This window comes from Pan paniscus, chromosome 1, assembly GCF_029289425.2.
Source record: "Pan paniscus chromosome 1, NHGRI_mPanPan1-v2.0_pri, whole genome shotgun sequence".
Taxonomy (NCBI): Eukaryota; Metazoa; Chordata; class Mammalia; order Primates; family Hominidae; genus Pan; species Pan paniscus.
Window position 1 is genome coordinate 40709499 of NC_073249.2, and position 12768 is coordinate 40722266.

The 12768-nt window shown below is 38.4% G+C and overlaps 1 long non-coding RNA gene across 1 annotated transcript in view; it reads left to right on the forward strand.

Moving 5' to 3' along the window:
- LOC117977042 (uncharacterized) overlaps positions 1–12768 on the forward strand; it is a 400174-nt gene that overhangs the window by 313079 nt on the left and 74327 nt on the right. Inside the window, exon 4 of the long non-coding RNA XR_010110183.1 lies at positions 4406–4461. This is a non-coding gene — a long non-coding RNA (uncharacterized LOC117977042). The remainder of the gene's footprint in view (positions 1–4405; positions 4462–12768) is intronic.

Sequence of the window (12768 nt, forward strand, 5' to 3'; positions counted from 1 at the left end):
ACCTCCTGTCTTTTCTGCTTAAATCAAAAGAGGAACTGTAGTTTGGATAACTGAGCTTCCATCTGGAAATCAGACCTAAATTCTAACAAGCCTGGCTGGGCATGGTGCTTCATGCCTGTAATCCCAGCACTTTCAGAGGCTGAGGTGGGAGGATCGCTTGAGCCTAGGAGTTGGAGACCATCATGGGCAACAGAGCGAGACTCCATCTCTCAAAAAAAAAAAAAAGTTGCTTTTTATGCAAATTAATTATGTCTTAGAAATCTGTCATCAACCCTATCTGCTATTCAATGATATTATAAGGTTGAGTGGAGAACAGAAATAAAAACCTCCCTTTAACTGTGATTGTAGAGGGCAGAACCATGGATACAAGCACAAAGGGAAAGATTCCAGGTTAATTTAAGATAGAGATTTGTAACCTGTCATTGTGAGGGTTCTAATATTTGGTGGGTAGGTAAGCTGGATGACCTTTGAGGACCCTGTCAACTCTAGGAATTAATGACTATAATACAGCAATTGTTTAAAAAAAGACAAAGATGTCTATCCATCATCTTATCAGGGCAGCTTAGCTACTGTTTAAAAGGAAGATTCAGTCAGTCACTATTGAAATGCTCTCTTACTGAAATGTTCTCATAATCTTTTGTGATGCCATTCTGGTTTTCCTGATACTTTTTTGACTATTTCTTTTCATCCTCTCTCTGTGACTTTATTTCCCCCGTGCAAAGTACCTTAAATATAGACGCTTTCCTAGGACTCTGATTTAGCTTCCTTCTTTTTAATCTCTATGTAGCTTTATGGGATTATCCACTGCCACAGCCTTTCTGCCACCTACATGCTGATCATACCTAGGTCTTTATTTCTGGTCCTGTGGTAGTCATTACTGCTATTTGCCAAATATTTCCAGCTCTCCTTCCTTCCAGCAGGAATGCACTCCTGGCTCCCTGAAACTAGGCGTGGCCACTGACTAGTTCTTTGCAGAATGTCATGTATCACTTTCTGGTCAAACATTTAATCACCAAGACAAGACCTTCCAGACCTCTCTTTTCCCTCTGGCCCAATAGCCAATGACTTTCAAAATGGTGACTGCTCTCGCAGCTTGAGTCTGCGAGTGGCTGCAGTGAGCAACACACTCTTGCTGACCTACAGTAGATAGTAGAGTAAGGAAGAAATTAACTTTGGTTATTTTAAGCTGCTGAGATTTTTATTTTATTTTTACTACATCATAACCTAGCTTATTCTAACTGATAAAAGCCATGGCTTCTGTCTCTTGAGTTTCAAATCGCTATGTGACATCACCACCTAACATTTCCTTTTGGATGTCAAAAGTGTACTTCTAACATTGAATCCCAAACCAATATCACCAACGCACGATGAATCAATAATCTTTCCCCAAGCTCTGCTTCTTCACTTTTCTTCAATTATACAGTGTTGTTACTATCATTTACCCAACCAATCAAAGGACAAAAAATTATTTTGTAACCAATCAGCTGTGTTTGCTTTTATCTCTGTAACATCTTTCACACCCAGGCTGGTCTCTGACAACTATTGCTGTTCTAGTTCAGGTCCTCAATACCTCTGAGTGAACGATTGTATCTGTCTCCGAATGTGCTCCAGCCTCACATTCTAGCTCATTCCCTTAAAAAACAAAAGTGAACTTTCTTAAAATCAAATATGACCATAACTATTCTGCTTATTCATCCTTAATATTTCCTCAGGGCCTTCAGATAAGGTTCAAATTGTCCAACATGGTCTACAAAGCTCTCTGCTGTTTCAGGAGCACTCAAGGGGGAAGGACAGGAAATCCAGGTAGAAATTACACCATGGGAAAAGAGCAGAAACAAAAAATGATGATGCTTCATAAGGAAACTGCAAGCAGATGGGCATGACATTAGCAAGGGACCAGTGGAGGGTGGAGAGAGAGAGAAGGAACTAGAGAGGTCCCTCTAGTTTCTTTGTTCATGCTTCATTCTCTATCTAAATCATACTTGCTCCCCCTCCCAGTCCTTACATCCTCGCAGGAAATACCCATTGACTTTTCAAATTTTTATCTTGAATTCCCATCACTATGAGGCCTTTTCTGCTCACAATAACACTTTATCAAGCTTATTTTTTTTTCAGTATTCATCTCCTTCCCCAAGCTGGGAGCCTCCTGAGGGTAAAATCAATTCATTTCTGCTGTGAATTCATTCCTCGGGAGCCAGCATAATAGCTGCCACATACCAGTTACTCAATATGGTTGTTGAATGAATAAAGGAATGAATGAATGGGTACCCATCTTTAGCCTCTCTCGGCTGCCGCATTCACTATTCAGAATGGGTTGCTTAAAGTTCCAGCTACAGATGGATAAGAAAGAGGGGCTATTTTTGCTTTCCAGTCTTCTGTCTCCATGTTATCAACCCACCCTCCCCACAGTGCCAATCTCTGCCTATAATCCTGTCAGCAGCCAGATGCTTGGCACCAACACGGCCAACTCAGCAGTTCTCCCCACACATCCCTGGGGGAAGTCATTCACCTTATCACCAAAGACAGAGAGAAAACGCCCATCTGTTACAGCTCTGAGTTAGAAGTCTCATAATAGTATCAGCACACAGGCTGCATATCAGATTTCCTTGTTTTTAGGGAGCACTTAGAAAGATTTTTCTCTCCTTTTGTTGTTGTTTTCTTCCCAGCAAGTGACCATATTTCATCTCCACTGAGACACAATGAAAGAAATTTCCAAGCAAATTTGTTGCCTAATGATTCCAGAGAAGGTGCCTAGAACCATAAATGTCTTCTTGAAAATCTGTAGAGGAGCCTAGCTCTGTAAACTTTTTAAAATTAGCACATAGTAAATGTACAATTCTTGTGCTGGGTCAATACCCGAAATGAAGGTGATAATGGCATCAGGGCTGCCAGAATAAGCATCATTCCAGCACAAAAGCTATCAGCCTTGGAAAATTGACTGGAAGGTTTCCAAAGACATCAGCAAGGGCAAGGTTGAAATTACATGGCAATTTCTCAAACATGAACCCGTGGGACTTCTAAGTGTCTTAGGAAACTACTAAGCTGGGAAAACATGCTTGGACTTTTAATCAAACTCTTCCTGGTGACTTGTACAGTCATTGTTGGGCCTATTTCTCCATTTGTAACATAGAAAAGAAATCATCCTGGTCCCAGACATTTTTTTGTTCTCCCAAGGAAGGAAGATGACTGAATTTCATAAAAATATTTGAACATTTAGAACTAAACAACTTGTTCATGTAATTAATGTGCAGCTGTTGAGCACCTACTGTTTGTCAGAAGTATGTGATAACCAAACATGACTGACTCCTGCTCTTAAGGCACTAAGTCTAGTAGGGAAGACCACTATTAAATGAGTACTTGCACAAATAATGAGCATTTAATTTTGAATTAGTTAAGTGCTCTGAAGGGAGAGTGTAGAATACTATGGGAGGTATGAGAAATGATCTAATTTGAATTGGAGGATTGGGAAGCAGAAAGTGAGGAGGAGGACTTTGAAGGGAAGGAAAGAGCATGTGCAAAGGCCCTGAATTGACAAGCTGAAAACCACAGAAATAAAGTGAGCTGAAGTGAGCACAATGTGAGAAAACACTGGATTGACAGGTGGCTCCCAATATGTGGACCTTGGATGCCATGCCAAGAAGTTTAGCTTCTAACTTAAGTACAATAAGAATGCAATGCAGCATTTTAGGCAAGGAAGTGGCATATCCTTTTAGAACCTTAGTTAGACAGGGTTCATAGTGAAGGAGTAAGAACAGTAACTGAAGATGTTGAAAGGTCACGGTGGTTGAGACCATGGGCTGGCAAATTACAATCATGGGTCAAACTCAGCCTATCACCCATTTTTGTAAATAGAACTCTATTGGGATGCAGTCATGTCCTTTCATTTCTGTATTATCTATGGCTGCTGTTGCTCTACATAGCAGAGTAGAGTAGTTGCTGTAGAGACTCTATGGCCCACAGAGATTAAAATATTTACTATCTTTAACTTTTTAGAGATAACTTGCTGATCCTTGGTTTAGACTGAAGGGTTATTGATGTCCCTGCAAAAAAAAAAAAAGGACTGATTCAGGATATATCTTAAAGTTGGACCATAAGACCATCAACTTGAGCTCCCACCTTATTCTGAAAGCTCAGAAGATATAGTCTACAGTTGTAAATGAGTTTCTGAGGCTGTCATTTTGACTGTGGTAGAGATTTGTACGAGTTTATTCACCTTATACTTGTTCACTCCAGTCTTACTAAACTGATTTCACATTATTTTCAAATTAGAGGAGAATAAGAGTTATTAACTACCATTGCATTTTCATTTAGTCACAAGCACTTACTGTTTGAATTAGAAATTGCTCCAATAAAGACAGTGACTGCAGGTTTATCTCTGTTTTTATTTTTGTTTGTTTTCTTTAAGGTGCTGATCAGAAACCCACAAATATCTGCCAGGCTGGCAACAGACCCTAAAGAGAGGTATGGAATATATGTGTCAGCTGCCTAATGCCCACGGCAGTCTGAAAGCATACCAGACACTCAGAACCTTGGTGGCAGGCTTGCTTTTCTTATGTTCTCATTTTTTAATGGGGAAATGGAGGCACAGAATGTTCCTGGGTCATTATGCTAGGTCACATTTGCTCCAAGGAGGGCCCATTGCAAAGCTTTGTGATTAAGCACTCACATTCAGGAGCCAGGCTGCTGGATTTCACCCTGGTTCTGCCACTGAATAGACGGAAGAAGGATCACTTTGCTAATACAGTAAGGCACTCGACACAGCCCATGGCACATAAAAAGACTCCAAAAGCCTGAGCTATCTTGTTTTCTCCTGTTTTGTAAGAAAATCTTCTTAGAGTTGGACAATTGCCGTGTGTCCAAAACTTTGTAAGTATCATTTCCTCCTCTCAAGGAGCCTGGGAGGTAGGCAATATTATCGCTATGTTACTGAAGATACCACTGAGGCGTATCTCAAGCTACTTATGCCAGCTCTTATTGCCTGTGAGGATCAAGCCAAAATCAAACGTAAGTTTGCTTGATTCCAGAGCTTGGGTTTACAACAGCTAGGCAGCCCATTTTCTTGATACTCCCTCATCCTGGGGAGCTTGCCCAGGACTTCCAAATGATGAGGGACACATGGGGACCAAAAGGAGCTGTGGAGCAATGTGTCAGGTTCCTGAAGTCCACACAGGAATGCAGGAAGAAGCTGGTCCTCTGCTGAATGAACTGATCTTCTTCCAACTTCATGGATAAAGCTGATTTCCTTGGTTGAAAGTCATAACCCCTCATTTTGAGGAAGGAAGCAGGGAGACCCATAAAGCCATAATTCTAACTACCTCTTGAGTTAATAGGAGCCTAATTGGATTAAAATTTTAAATTTTATGGCTGCAACACTTTAAGACACCATGCAAGGGGGCTTAATAAGTTTGGTACTTATTAAGAGGTTTGTCATCTTAACCCAGTCCAAGTAGTACAACGATACCAACATAGAACTGTTCTGAGCCACCTAATTTCTTGTTCTTTAAAAATACAATCTCCCTAATGTCAGTATACCTCTCAGAAGCCCTCACTATTTTAGATTGATTTCCTTGGGGACAAAAAGGCTATAATTGCACAAATACTACTGGAGTAACTATAGAAAGAACACACAGTATTTTATATATTTTCTGCTAATACTAGCCAAGAAAATTAAATTCTACTCCCTGTTTACACCCACTAAAACGAAGCACTTAAAGATCAAATGGCTATTATCCATACATTTTGTGATTAATCTAATTCTAGTTTCTTAGTGTAGCCACCTTCATTTGAATTCCACTTATAAATAATGCACAATGCACCACTTCAACAATGATATGAAATTAGAGGTGAAAAACATGTGACTCCTAAGGGGAAGAACAAAGGAGGTTGGAACTCAATTTATTTGTTGTTGTTTTTTAAAAAAATAGTTATTTGGGTAAATTTGCAGCAGTCAATAAAGCATTCCTGTAGGGCTCCTTCATCCCTGGGTAGCCTTTAACTTAATTTGCATATTGGAAATTCAGCACTTTTTCTTGCTCTAATCAAGCTTGCCAAAAAAGCAAGCTAGCTTGCTATAGCAAAGATATTTTAGACACTAGTAGAGTATTGGAAAAAACAAAGGAATGTTGTAGGTACATCCTGCCTCCCCTGTTTGTTGCGGCCTTCTAGAGACGTGAGGTCAGAGGCAGAGATGCTAAGAATAGGCGCAACAGGCATGGGAGTCAGAAAACTGGGGCTCTCCATTTGCTTTGCTACTAACTAGCTACTACTCCTGGACCTGCCCTGGTTACTTTTGGTCTCAGCTTCCCCCGGCTTTTTTTTTTTTTTTTTTTTTTCTTGAGACGGAGTCTCGCTCTGTTGCCCAGGCTGGAGTGCAGTGGCGCAGTCTCGGCTCACTGCAAGCTCCGCCTCCTGGGTTCACGCCATTCTCCTGCCTCAGCCTCCTGAGTAGCTGGAACTACAGGCGCCCGCCACCACGCCCGGCTAATTTTTTGTATTTTTAGTAGAGACGGGGTTTCTCCGTGTTAGCCAGGATGATCTTGATCTCCTGACCTGTGATCTGCCTGCCTTGGCCTCCCAAAGCACTGGGATTACAGGTGTGAGCCACCGCACCCGGCCAGCTTCCCCCTTTTTAAAGAGGGTGTTGGCATATAGCTCCTCACATGCCATTCTTTGGTATAGCTCTGTGTGTGTGTCCCCATATTCTTTCCTCTTGTAGATATGCCTTCCCACTGTTCTTCATGGTGCAGTCTTTCTCTTTGTAGGACCCAGCTCAGCTATCACCTTGATGGCTGCCGGGAGCTCGATGTACTGTTTATGTTCTGATAGCTCCTTATGTGCATTGCTATCTTATTTTAGGAAACTTGTGAAAATCTCAGAAGAGGATATGGGAAGAAAATGGTATGAACATGTTATCTATTTTGGGAGCATTTCCAAAAACATAGGTCCTGTCTCTGTACTTCCTGTCTCTGTACTGAAAGAGGGAACAATTAATGTTTAATAAATTCCTATTTAAAGGGTTTTGGTGTGAAATCCTAATAGTTTTGTTCTTCTGTATATGTTTCTATGTATACACTGGAATTCTTGTTCTGTATTTCCAAGTAAGGCAAAAATTTACTGTGATTGAACACGCCACCACCAAGAACACTCGGTTCTGCCAAAACAGCCAGAATGCCCTCTCTCCTGCCTCATTTCCTTATTGCAGCAGTCACCCCACTGTCCTTGAAGACACTTGGCTGTGGGCTTTAGGGAATCAAATGAATCCAGGGATCCAGATTTGTTAACACTATTGAAGAGAACCATCAGTAATAGACAGTTTCTATATATTTCTTGCTATTGTATTTGGTGGGCAATACAATAAGAGTTCAGCTGTTTGAATGCTCTTTGTCTCTTTGTAATCAAAAGATTAAGAATATAATCTGTCCTTAATCTTTTAAGAAGAGAAAATATGGCCCTAAATTTAAATGTTTTGCCTCCTGAAATTATCATTTTTTCCTACCTCTCTTAAAGTTCTTCAAAAGCAAGAACTTGTCTTATGTTCATGTGTCTCACAACCCTTAATCATATCTGGCATATAATACATGTACAGTGAAATTGGTAAAGTGAAGCAGTGTAGAGCCTCAGAAAGAACAATTGACTAGTTCTGTAACCTTGGGTAAGTAACAGTTCTTCCCTGGAGTTCTGCTATCTGCTCCATAAAATAAGGAGATTGGGATAGACAGTTTTTAAGTTCCTTTAGCATTCTAAAGTTCTCAATTTGTTCTATGGTTTTTTACTCCATAGAAGCTGAAAAACTCTTAGCAGTTCCCAAGAAGAGGACATGTAGGGCTGGAAATCTGTTTGTCCTACCCTTAGCGGAGGACGCTTCCACAGTACTCTGAAACTAGCATTGCTCTGATGAAGTTTTTTTCTAGGGTGTTGCTTTATTCCAGTCTCCGTGAACCATCTTTAACTCTAACTTGCTGAAGGGAATGAAAATTGACTCTTGTAGGGTCAGGACCGAGGGAATAGGAATTGAGATGTAGCTTCCTGCATCTCAGTAGTCAGATCTTAGAAGAGGCAAAGATCCACATATTATGATCAGAGAATATTGATCAGATTATCATCCTGTGTAGTCCCTCCTTTTTTCCTCACTTCTCTATATGTACTCAGCTGGCAGGTTATACTAAGATGGATTCACCTGGAATAAAATAAATGTGAGTTCACTGGCCAGAGCTGAAGTGATGCCTCACTCTGTTTCAGAACATTTTCTCCTGAGAGTACTTCAAAGGAAACATATCAGAGGACCTAAATCCTTGAGAAAATCTTCATACTCTCAAATACAGCCCATGCTATTCAGCTGAGCTTCCTGGAAAAGGTTGAGTATGGATCACTAGTTAGAAAGATGGGTAGCTCCAGGGGCATATGGAGCAGAGCTCCTGCTCTCTGCATATGCCCTTGGATACCTGGTACAGGATCAGACCTCTAGAAAGCTGAGAAGTTGTAACTAGACACTGACAGCCATTGGGTGCCACTTCATTTTACTTATTCCTCCTGGATTCTATGCAAGGTATAATATATGGTCCAGAAGGCAGACTCCTGTAATGAATGAAGCACTGTTTTCCCTGAGGCTATGGATGGGTTAAATCATCTCTCAAGCTGACTTCCAAATTTTACTCCAGGCTGACTACAATTTTGCTAAACTCTAGATTGCGTTTGTGTGTGATAACATTTTTTTTTAAAAAATAAGAATGTCCAGATAATATAATCTGACATATTTAACCAAGTATTTGCAGAGGTCTCCATATCCAATAACTTCAGAGGTCAAGTAAATAAAGTGTGTGGATAAAGCAGCTAGGCAAAACAATAGAGTGTAGGAAGAACTGCAGAGTGCACACCCTGCTTAACAAATGCTATTCTGCCCAAAGAACATATTGGCAGGCCATGTTTGTACTGGTGTGCAACTCCTGATTTAAGGTAATTGTTCAGTATCATTTATAGCATATATTCATTAGTTCAACACCTAAATACATATTGAAGGGTCATGTGTCAAGTGCCGGGTTAGACACCAAATAGACAATAATGAAGTATACAGGTCTGGAGTTAAACTATGCATATTTACCAGTTACTTCATTCAAAGCAATATCAATGTTTTTTGTTGTTGTTGTTATTTTTTGTTTTGTTTTGTTTTTTTTGAGACAAAGTCTTGCTCTTGTCCCCCAGGCTGGAGTGCAATGGTGTGATCTCAGCTCACTGCAACCTCTGCTTCCTGAGTTCAAGCGATTCTCCTGCCTCAGCCTCCCGAGTAGCTGGGATTATGGGCACCCGCCACCATGCCTGGCTAATTTTTGTATTTTTAGTAGAGATAGAGTTTCACCATGTTGGCCAGGCTGGTCTCGATCTCCTGACCTCATGTGATTCACTTGCCTTGGCCTCCCAAAGTGCTGGGATTACAGGCGTGAGCCACTGTGCCCGGCTCAATGTTTGTTTTTTGTTTTCTACTTTAATGTAAAATAAATAATGTCATATTTATTGTGTAAGATATTCAAACATTTCCAGTTTAAAGACATAACACAAATGAGCATTTTCTCCTTTTCCTTTCAGAGATTAACAAAAACAGTTGAGGAGCAAGCTAAATTCCTACAGGCAATAGTGGGACCAGAGCTCATAGGCTGGCACCAATAGTACAGTTTGGTCCCAAGGAGAAGCAGCAAGGCCATGCAGGGAATCACATAAACAGGTCAGATTTGTTTGAAGCAGTTTGACAGAGGAACAGACTATAAATTGTGGAAACCTGCCCACCTTTGTTTATTCTTTGGTTGTGGAGGAACCAAGGATAAATAGCTTGTATACAAGCTCCTGGGAATAAAGAAAATTCTAACTAGCCTGAGACATGGTCCTGACTTCTGCCAACAGAAACCTCTAGCAATTGCTGGTTTAGGTAAAAAACAAAAACAAACAAAAAACAAAACAAAACAAAAACCTCCTTTAAAGATGAGTGTCCCAAAAGGAACTGATAGAGGATCTAAAAATTATGATATTTTGCCCAAATAATAATAATAATAAATTTAAAGCAATCATCTTGGTGAAAGAACACAAAAAAATAGTACAAGAACTCAAGGCAACAGGAGGATCTGAGACATGATCTATAGAACACAACAAAAAACTAAATGGCAGAGAAAATCCATCACAGCAAAGAAGTTGAAACTGAAAGGAAGGCAAATACATTCAAAAGCTGATTTTAAAATAAAATAAAATATTTAAACAGTTTTAAAAGGAAGCACAAATGCACAAAGTAAGAAATGATTGATAAGAAGTAGCACCAAAGGCATAGAGGAAATTTAAATAAATTACCTAGCTCAGTTTTATACAAACTTGGAAACATAGATGAAATGGAAAGTATACTAGACAATATACTAGAAATATTAAACAGACCAGTTTCTATAAATGAAATAAGAAAGCTATTAATATCTTCCCTCTCCCACACACCAAAGGCATAAAATCCAGTTTCAGAAATTCTACTACACCTTTACAGAACAGAATTAAACTCATTTAAACTCTTCCAGAGCGTGGGCGGAGTGGTGACGGTGGAAGGAAAGAAAACTACCAAACTCTTGGGATAATCTTTATATGAAACTGTACATCAAAACCTGATAAAGATTGCACAGAAACATAAAACTACAGATGAATTCCATGTACTAATATGATGCAAAAGTCCTAAATAAATTAAAACTATAAACCATTCTGACAAAGTGGGGTTTATTCTAGGAATAAAAAGATGATCCTTAGGAAACATACTACCATATTTCACTATATTTAAGGAGGAAAGAAGACTATCAGGTTTCTCCATAGGTACTGAAGAAAGGCACTTTACATTTTAGATTTGCTTTTTTAAAAAAGGAAAAAAGAGAAGAGTCCATAAAATAGAAATAAATTAAATTTCTTTAATATAATATAATGTACTGCAACTGCAAAGCCAGCATTATGCTTATTAAGAAAACACTAGAAGCATTAATAGTCAGAATGTGTTAAAATTAGGAATAGAGCAAGAATGACCTACATCACTGGTGCTATTCAACATCATCTGGAAGTACTAGCAAATGGGATCATATGAAAGGCAGGAATTAGAGGCATGTAACTTAGAAGTTGTAGTTACCTATTTGTATATCATATAACTAAAAACTGTTACAAACTAAACTCAGTAAGGTAAAAGGGAAAGGAAGAAAATAGCTTTCTTATGTAAAAACAATAAACAGTTAAAGCTCTACTAGAAGGAAACACACCATTTACGGTTGATTTTTAAAATATAAAATATCATCACTTCTCAGCCTTTTGGCTAAGATCAAGTGTAAAATATAAAATTTCTAGTAATAAACTTAATAAGTTGTGTGTGTGTGCACGCACTCATAAAATACACTACTGAGGAAATGTAACAACCTACACAAATCGCTAGACATACCATATGGTGAGATAAAAGGACTCAACAACATAAGACTATATCAATTATTCCTGAGCTGAACTTTTATATTTAACATGATTCCAATACAAATGTCAATAAGATTTGTTTCTGGAAGCATACAAGCTTATTCTGAAATTCAAATGGAAAAACAAAGAAAAGGAACAAAATTTAAAAATATGTAAAATGGAGTGAGAAATTCATTATCAGATATTAAAATATCATGCTGCAATAATAAAATTTTGGTTCTGGTACATGAATAAACTGGCAGCCAATGGGACAGAACTGAAAGTCTAGAAATAGGCCAAAAGACTTATGTGACTTTAGTATATGATAAATTTTCATTTCATATTAGTGAGAAAAGATGGATTATTCAATAAATTTTGTTGGAAAACTGGGTCACCATCTGGAAAAAAATTTAAGTTGAATTCATACTTTAAGTCTTATACCAGGATAAATTAAAACTGGATCAAAGAATTAGGGGTAAAAAGTGAAACCATAGAGTTACCAGAGGAAACTAAGAGAACAAATTATAATCTCATAGTGTAGAAAGAAGGCCTTTTTAACCATTTCACAAATCTTGGAGTTAAAAGAAAATATTAATACACCAAACTACAGTAAATTAGAAAACATACATTTAAGGCAAAATATAATCAATCAAAAGCTTGTGATAAACTCTGAAAAAATACTTCTTTAAAAATCTTATCATGGACAGAAGACCAATTTCTGTAATATAAAAATAATTCACATAAGCCTTTAACAAAAAGACAAACATCCCGAAAGAAAAAAAAAAGGATGAAAGACGTGAACATACAGTTCACAGAAAAATTTATACAATTGGCTACTAATCATGTAAAAAGGTCCTTGACTTCATTCATGTTAAGAGACACAAAAATCAAACTACAAGGAGAGATACTATTTTTCATCTCTCTTTGTCAAAGATACAAAATTTGTTATAAAAAAGACATGGGGGAATAGGCTCTCCTAGGGAAAATATAAATTGGAGCTACATCAAAGGAGGGCATTTTGTCAGTATTTAACATACATTTACACTGATCAAGTTCACTGCTAGAAATGTATTCTAAAGATATATTGCACATGAATAAAATGGTGAATACACAAGATCATTCAGCAAAGATTGTTTGCAATAACAAATGAGTGGTAACACCCTAAATGTCTGTTGGCAGGAATCTATCTAAATAAATGTCTGTCAGCAGGTATGTAAGCAGAGTATCCATACCATAGAATACTATGCTGCCATGCATAAGACCAGGCAGGATCCTCTCTACAAGCTGATATGGAGAAATCTCAAAATTTATTAAGTGAAGAAAGTAAAG